Source organism: Otolemur garnettii, unplaced genomic scaffold, assembly GCF_000181295.1.
Source record: "Otolemur garnettii isolate 467f Iridium unplaced genomic scaffold, OtoGar3 scaffold00001, whole genome shotgun sequence".
Classification (NCBI taxonomy): Eukaryota; Metazoa; Chordata; class Mammalia; order Primates; family Galagidae; genus Otolemur; species Otolemur garnettii.
The window spans coordinates 31,273,947-31,281,498 of NW_003852396.1; the positions used below are offsets into that span (position 1 = coordinate 31,273,947).

Below are 7,552 nucleotides of genomic sequence, written 5' to 3' on the forward strand. Positions count from 1 at the left end.
AAGTGTTTGTTATTCATAGCTCTTAACTGCTTATAAGAACCTGAGACTAAGATCTCAGATTCTATGGGATTCTAGACTGGAAGGCCTCTCTTACACTTGTTCACAATCCATCCTATCCCCAAATTTAGTTTTAAGCTGATAAAGAAAGACCCAGAGCAGGGAAGTCATCTTATTGAGACCACATAGCTAGCGAATACTGTAGAATAGCAAAGAATCTTAGCTCTATCTCTTGCTTCCTGACTGGGATCCTTTTCATTGCTTCAACCATGGAAAATGATCTTCTGCCTCCTCCCTTCCTCCAACCCCATTCAGCTTTTGGGGAAGAGAGTAGAGGTGACTGCCAAATCCTACACACCAATGCACAGCTGACCTGTCTTGGGCATGGCAATTCCCAACATCACTGGTACCAGCCACTCAGTCTTCATTCTGCTGGGCATCCTTGGCTTGGAAGACCAGCACACATGGATCTCTCTCCCTTTCTTTGTTTCCTAGCTTGTTACTGTCCTTGGGAATAGTGTCCTCATCTTCATCATCATCACTGAACACAGCCTCCACGAACCCATCTACCTCTTGCTCTGCATGCTGGCTGTGACTGACCTCATCCTGTCCACTACCACTGTGCCCAAGGCCCTAGCCATATTCTGGTTCCTATGAACCTAGCCATATTCTGGGGAAATCTCCCTTGATGGTTGTGTCACCCAAATCTTTTTCATCCACGGAACCTTTATTGCTGAATCAGGAATTCTGTTGGTAATGGCATTTGACCGTTAGGTGGCCATCTGTGACCTGCTGCACTATATACCACAGTGCTCAATCATGCTGTAATCATAAGGGTTGACTTGGCTGTGGTCCTGAGAAGCTTCTGTGTGATATTCCCAGATGTATTTCTGGTGAAGCAACTGCTTTCTGCCTTAGCAATCTGCTGCCGCACACCTACTGTGGCCAACTTTGCTATGCCGATACTCATGTCAATATTTGGTATGGCTTGTCTGTCCTCTCTACTGTGGTGCTAGATGACTTGTTCGTCTTAGTTTCCTACAGCCTCATCCTCTATACAGTCTTCCACCTCCCCTCCTGAGGAGCACATGTGGCTCCCACTCTCATTTCCACATTCTAATTGCCTGGCATTTTTACCACAATCACCCAGAGGTTTGGGCACCATGTGCCTCTCCATACACACATTCTGCTGGCCAAGGTCTGCATGTTGGCTCCTCCCATGCTGAACCCCATCATTTATGGGATCAAGACTGGGCAGATTCGAGAACAAGGGCTCAGTACTTTGTCTTCACCATGGAAATGATGCTGAGTTTGACTGATAAGGTGGTAGGTTTACCAACAAAGGGCTGCACAGTTGTAAAGACTGTGAAGAAAGTGACTTGTTTATGACTTTGAAAGTAAGATTTCCATGTGGCCTTGAGAAGGTAGCATTTAGGAAAGAGCTTTTGGATCAGACTTAGGTTTCAATGCCAGCTGCACTAATAATGTGTTTGACCTTGCATAAGTTACTTATTCTCTCAGAGACCCTTCTTCACATATGCTTAGGGTACCAGGAAAAAGGAATATCAAAATCACACTAACCAAATTAAACAATGAGAAAACTTTACCTACAAAGAACTTATCCAAGGCATTACAATGAAAACATGACACTTAGGGCAGCACCTGTGGCTCAAGGAGTAGAACACCAGCCCCATATAGCAGAGGTAGCAGTTTCAAACCTGGCCCTGGCCAAAAACAAACAAACAAACATGACATTTAATACATTTAATGTTACTTAAAACATATTTTATCTTGAATTAGATAGGAGACAATGCCATAAACTTCATGTTTTATGCCTTGATTGTACCTTTATAATAGGGATGTGATAAAAATAAAGTATGAACAGAACCTTGAATATTCATGATACAGAGTAAATGGTGGATACATTCTTTTCTTCCCTTTCCAACTTACCATCTTTAAAATTTTGGTATAATAATTTTTTCCTCTCCTAATTCAAAAGAAAGCTCTAGAATCAAAAGAGATAAAAAATTCAACAGGCTTTGAACTTTACAGGATAATATTAAATATTAAACAGAATTATAATTAGTGCTGGTAGAGTCTTCCTTTATTTCTGAAGAGAATATGTAACAAGCAAGATTGTACTACTTGATTTCTTTTGGTGAAGACCAAGGATAGTGCATCATCTGTGTAGTGGACTTCTGCACATATCAGGGTATCTTGATATGCTGAGATGTTTGGATTTTGAGAAACAAGGTTATTTAAGTTTACATCATTATGATAGCCTCCTCCAGCCAGTATATCAACTGAAGGGAGCAAACCATCATTTACATGGCTAACTCCAAAGCAGAAATACAAGCTGATTTTATAAGCTACCTCTTTTTTCATATTTTTCCGTAAGTCTGATATACACAAGCCAACCATTCCCCCAATATATCCCCATTTGCATACTCAAGAATTCTTCTCCATATTCCTTCTCTAGTTTTTCAACCATGGCACTGAGTGACTTTGCCAATTTATCTTTATTTAGCTCTGGAAATGCTGTCATCGTGCCTGAGGATTTATGAGATGGGCCTCTTCTGTTCTTTTTGTTTTTTCTTCATAGGTCTTCCCTTCTGCAGTGTTGAGGCATACTTGTACTGCTCTTCAGAAACTCATTGATGAATAAACTCTTTTCAGTGGCACTGATATCTTCGTATGGTATCTAATTTTTTTTTCATGAAATGTTTAGCAGGTGAGCTGAGGATGGTCCAAGATTCTATTTTGGATAAGGAATCAGAGTTCTTAGAAAGCTAGGAGTCTCTCACAGTCTGTTGTGATTTAGGTTTGAGTTTCACTGTTCCAACCTTAAAAACTTAAAGAAAGTTATATTGTCACCAGTTCATGTTGTTACGTCAGTCCTGGCCTTCATGTCAATCAGGGTTCAACTAGAGAAGCAGAAACAGTAATAGATATATATTAAGAGATTTTGCGCATGGAACTAGCTTAAGAAAATGTGGGGACCTGTAACGCCAGACCAATATCCATAGGGCAGGCTGTAAAGAAAGGCGGGCTAAAACTCTCAGGCATGAGCTAAGGTTGCTATTCAGAGGTGTAATGTCATAGTCTACAGCAGTGATTCTCAATCTTTCTAATGCCTCCTAACGCTGCAACCCTTTAATACACTTCCTCCTTCCTGTATGTGGTGACCCTAACCATACAATTATTTTCATTGCTATTTCATAACTGTAATTTTGCTACTGGTATGAATCGGAATGTAAATATCTCATACACAGGATGTATTTTCATTATTACAAAGGGGTCGCAACCCACAGGTTGAGAACCGCTGTTCACAGGGAAGCTTTAGTTCTGCTCTTAAACCCTTTTACCCCACTGACTTAGGCTCAGTAAAATTATCTAGGATAATCTCCTTTGCTTAAAGTCAATGATTAGTATTTTACGCATATCTACAAAATACCCTCATAGCAAAATCTAGATTAGTTATATTGAATAACAGAAGGCTTGTAGCCTAGCCAAGCCAACACATTGAAAGGCCATCACATTTTCTATGGAGATTGACATTTCCAATATTAGTGGTATAATTTGACCAGAAGACTTAAATACTCATTTCATCTTTTAAAAAGTTACAAAAGTTATGAATATGAAAATTTAAAACATGGAATTTTGAAATTGTTCTCAGATTTAAAAAATCAGTGGTCCTTTTCTAAATTCATGTAATTAATCCCATTTTAATAAGTATATTGTAAAATTTAATTGTATGGAAATTAAAATCTTGGGTATTTTAAGCCAGAGATATGTTTATAAACATTAAGTGTATGATTTTTATTTTGTGTGTTTTAAAATTTCAGATTAATATGAAGGTATAAATGATTAGGTTATGTTGTTTGCACATGTTAGGTAAAGTCCAAGTTGTAGTTGAGCCCTTCACCCAGGTTACTACATTGTACCTATTAGGTGCAATACTTCTCTCTCTTCCTCTCTTTTCCCACTTGAATTTAATATTTTCTCTTGTGTTGGTGGGCAGTTGTTCATCTACTGGATTCATACTAGTATTGAGTGCATTGAATACATTTCTTTCCTTTGTTGAAATACTTTACTAAGGAGAATGTTATCCAACTCCATCTAGGCTAATACAAAAGTTGTAAAGTCTCTATCCTTTTTATAGTTGCAAGTATTCTACGGTGTACATATATTGCAGTTTATTAATCCATTCATGGGTTGATGAGCACTTGGGTTGATTCCACATCTTGATGATTATGAATTTAAATGTGATAAACATTCTAGTGCCAATATCCTTGTGATAAAATGATATTTTCTTTTGGGTAGATGCCTAGTAATGGGATTGTAGGACTTTTAGCTGTTTCAGGATTCTCCATATTTCACTCTAAAGAGGGGTTGTATTAGTGTGTAGTCCCACCAACAGTGTAAAAGTGTTCCCTTCTCTTCACAACCATGGTGGCATCATTTGGAACTTTGTGATGTAGGCTATTCTCACTGGGGTTAAGTGATATCTCGGGGTGGTTTTGATTTGCATTTTCCTGGTGATTAGGAACAATGAGCATTTTTCATGTGTTTTGGGAATGCTTTTTAATTTTATTGTTGCAAGGATTAAATACATACCAAGTGCCTCTTGTTTGATGTAATAAGGGCACATTAGTCAAGAAAACCAGCGTGGGACTGCTGGGCTCCCCTCAGAGCTCCTACTTCCTCTTGAATTTCCAAAGAAACTTGAGGGCTTTTGAAAGTCCAAAAGTGTGGAAGGAGGGAGGACCAACATATCTTGTAAACAGTGAGAAATGCCTTTTTGACTGGCATATTAGTCACTTGTCCTGGAAGTGTAAATCTTATACAATCCAAGGTGAGACACTCTCTCATCTTCACTCCAAATGTAGTTTTTAGCTGGATTCCCTAATGCCTTCCAGCAACTACTCTTCCTGAGAACCTGCTCTGTCCCTGGCACTGTGTTGGAACAGGGGATGCCATGGTCAAACTCCACCATCCACACACTTCTCAGACATTACCATAGGACTTAGGGTCTCTTCTCTCCCTCTCTCTCCAAGAGCACGTAGCTGCTTCCTTTTGTCTTTGGGCTGTCCCTGCACACAGACTGGTCTGGAAAAGTCTGTAGGCTCATCATTCTCTTTGTTGAAAAACAGTTCCTAGGCAGAATCAGGAGGCCAAGGTACGATATGGCTAGATACAGATCTTCTGGGCAAGTATGCTTCCCACTGAGACAGACCTGTGGTATCTGAAATACTCTTTAATCAACTCCATTATAATCAGGATGTGGTTGGGGAGAGCTTCAGCCTCAGCCCCTGGGTTTCAGGAACTGTAGTAGAGAGGGAATTTCATCAACAAAGAAGCCCCTAGAGCCTCTTGTGGCAGTGACTCACACTCCCCTGGGAAGACACTCCCTCCAGCCCCTTCCACACGTTAAGCATCTCACGTGTAATCCCTCACTAGGCTTGGGAAATTCCTGCAGGAGATCCAGTGAGACCACCCCCGCAGACTTCCAGGATCTAGCATTTATTCTAGGACAGCCATTAGAGGCCCAGGTCACAGGTGGTGCCAAGAACGAGGTGGGGTGAGAAGCAGCAGGATGTGTGTGTGTGGGAGGGGAGGTGCTCAAAGGATGCACTGCTGGATATCAGTGCAGAGGAAGAGAGGGTGGGGGTGGGTGGAATGAGGCAGAACCATGTAGGGCCAACGGGGTCTGTATTTGGAAGGAAAGGGTAGGGGTAAGAGAATGCTTTTTTCCATCAAAGAGAACTGAGGAGGTGGAAATGGTGAGTGGTACTTAGGGTTTGAGAGGAGAAAAGAAGAGAAGGAAGTTGCTACAACCCACTTATGGGGACACTCCAGAGGGAATCCATGTCCCACCCTCTACTTCTGACCCCAGAGACTGCCCCACTATCCTGGGTATCTGTTTTCAGAAGCTGTCAGGTGCCTGTCCCTGTCCCCCTGCTCTGACCTCCATCCTGAGGCCCTTGGCCTTGTGACACAGGCCGAACTGCAGATGTGTGAGGGCTCAGCCGAGGGACTTAGATGGTTCCTTTGTTTGGGTTTCTTTGTCATACCCACTTACAACTCCTTTCCACCATCAGCCATTCAAGCAGGATGGCTGGGGCGAGGGGCAGGTGTTTGAGAGGAGGTAGCCTGGTCATCCAGAGGAAGGGTGAAACCACCTTCACTATCTTTCTTTCACTCATGTTCTCCCCTCACCCTGGATGACCAGATACTTTGTCTTCTGAAAGCTTCCGGAAGACAAACTGGGTTCTTTCTTTGTAGTACTGATGGCTTTACCTGGTGCCTTGGAACACATGTTGACAGATACCTTTTTCCAGGCTCCAAATCCCTTCATGAAAATTGGGGACATGACATAGCCCTGCACACACACCCTTCTCTGGGATCCTTTAGTGGATATAACATTTATTATTCTGGAATAGTCAGAAAAATTTGCCCAAGAAAGGGACATTTCATAGGGGATTGATATTACAGTGGGATGTTTTAAGGGGCACAGGAGTTTGCCAGTTGTCAAGGAGACACAAAGCAGGGGGCACCCCAGCCTTGACCCTCTAGGAACTTGGATCCAGGAAGTTGGATTGTGTTGATCATCTGGTCACCTACTAAAGACAATGACAGAAGGTGTCGCACATCTGTGAGGGTCAAAGAGGCAGAAGTCCAGAGAGCTATACCAGCCCCAGAAGAACTTTTATCTTTCAAAAACAGTAGATCCCTTACAGTGAGGGGGTAGCACGCACTCAGGCAGTGATAAGAGTCACATGGCTGCTGTCACAATGGCTGCTGTGGGGAGTTACGCAACAGACTCTCAACCAGGATCTTCTGTCCCAGCCAAAACTTCCAAGTGTGGGTGCTGGGAAGATTTGAGGCAGTCCGGGCAGAAAAAAAATGAACAATGTTGTAGACACATCATTATTAATTATATAATCTATATAATTATAGAGATGTCAACTATTTCAAGATTAAGGAAGAAGGACTGAATGGAATAAAGTACCACTTTTTCAGTAAACCCTTTTGCAGACCATGCAAGATATAACAGAGATTGGACCAAAGGCAACAACCTAGAGATAGAAGAGTGAACAAAACTGAAGTCACATTAAGAAGGAAGGATCACATTTTTGGTTGATCCAGATGAATTTGGGCCAAATATAAGGAATGTGCTTCCCTGGAGGGAATCAGAAAGCAATATGGGACAGGAATATCAGTGTTGAAGAGACCTTGCCACTAAAGCCTGCTGGCTGGGATCCTGATGCCTCTGTAGAGACAAATGTGGTTCACAGCTCACGGGAAAAAGGGCATGTCTGAGGCTGAGAAGGGGTTCCAATGGGGAGGGAGGCAGTGCCCAGAGAGCTCCATGAACAGTCAGTGGGTCTCTACTATTCAATCTCCAGGGGACAGAGGGTCAGAGGGGCTGCGTTTCTTCCATTGTCATTGAAACCAGTACTGAAGAAGGCCCGTAGAGGTCCAGTGAAGGCACATTCAGAGAAGATGAAGATGAGGGAGCCATGGTCAGTGATGTTGTAGAAGGAGACAGTGC

General features: G+C 42.2%; 1 pseudogene; it reads left to right on the top strand.

Annotated features, from left to right (window-relative positions):
- The first annotated feature begins 381 nt into the window (after window positions 1–381).
- On the top strand, window positions 382–1,300 carry LOC111723292 (annotated as a pseudogene).
- Window positions 1,301–7,552: the final 6,252 nt, after the last annotated feature.